Source organism: Elephantulus edwardii, unplaced genomic scaffold (assembly GCF_000299155.1).
Source record: "Elephantulus edwardii isolate Elephantulus edwardi_28Jun2011 unplaced genomic scaffold, EleEdw1.0 scaffold00069, whole genome shotgun sequence".
Classification (NCBI taxonomy): domain Eukaryota; kingdom Metazoa; phylum Chordata; class Mammalia; order Macroscelidea; family Macroscelididae; genus Elephantulus; species Elephantulus edwardii.
The window spans coordinates 3,237,850-3,239,170 of record NW_006399819.1 but is presented as its reverse complement, the minus strand read 5'-3'; the positions used below and the strand labels follow the sequence as shown (position 1 = coordinate 3,239,170).

At 42.9% G+C, this 1,321-nt stretch overlaps 1 pseudogene; it reads right to left on the bottom strand.

Annotated features, from left to right (window-relative positions):
- Positions 1-1,321, bottom strand: part of LOC102868526 — a 79,044-nt pseudogene that overhangs the window by 56,575 nt on the left and 21,148 nt on the right.

Sequence of the window (1,321 nt, the reverse complement as noted above, 5' to 3'; positions counted from 1 at the left end):
GATGGAAAGTCTGCTGTTAGTGACCTCTCCAAAGTACTGAAGAGCAATGGTGTCGCTCTGGAGACTAAAGTGCGTCTGATACAGGCCATGGTCTTTGCAATCACTTGTTATGAATCAGAGAGGTGGACAATGACTAGGGAGGATAGAAGGAGAATTGATGCCTTTGAGTTGTGGTGTTGAAGAAGAGTAGTGAGTGTACCCTGGACTGCCAAGAAAACAAACATTCAGCCTTGAGAGGGTTAAACCAGGCTGCTCCTTGGAGACAAGGATTTTGGGGCTTCTTCTGACATACTTTGGACATGTTGTAAGGAGGTACCAGTCTTTGGAGAGAGACTTCATGCTTGGGAGGGTGGAGAGACGGTGCAAGAGGGGAGAACCCTCTATGAGGTGTATTGATTCAGTGACTGGGATAATCAGGATGGGTGTATCAGAGGCAGTGCGATTGGCACAGGATAGAGCAGGGTTTGGGCTGTTGTACATAGGGTCACTATGAATCGCAAGCAACACGATGGCACATAACAATAACAACAACAACAAATGGATTTATTCACTGCAAATACTTTTTATAAGAACCAAATGCAGGCTATAAACATAAATGTCACCGGATGTTATGCATAAGGCATCAAATTGATTAAATCTGTGGAAAGAATCTCTGGAGAAGCTCATTATCAGCTGCAAAGTGACAGGCCAGGTGCTGATTGTGCAACAGACCATCAACTACTTATATGCAAGTTCAAGCTAAAGCTAAGGAAAATTAAATGCACAGGAACCAAAATTTGACCCGAGTCTATTTCACCTGAATTTCAAATCCATCTCAGGAACCGGTTTGAAGCCCCGAATACAAATAAGTGAGGGCCGGATGAGCTGTGGGATGAAGTCAATACCATCTAGGAAGAATGCAGGGGGTCATTACAAAGACAAAGAAGAAAGTAAAGACCGAGATGATGTCTGAAGAGACTCTGAATATTGTACTGAGAATACTCAGAGCACTGAGAAGTCAAAGAAAAGGGAAGAAATAAGGAAGTTAACAGAAGATTTCAAAGGGCAGCTTGGGAAGACAAAGTATTATAATGAAATGCGCAGAGTTGGGGTCAGAAGATTAAAATGGCTGAACTCTCTCAGCATTTCTTAAGTTGAAGGAACTGAAGAACAAATTCAAGCCTTGAGTTGCAATGCCTTAGGATGCTTTGACATAATATTAAATGATCTGTTGTTGTTGTTGTTATGTGCCATCGAGTCGTTTGCGACTCATAGCGACCCTATCTACAACAGCCCTAAACCCTGCTCTATCCTGTGCCAATCTCATTGCCTCTGACACACC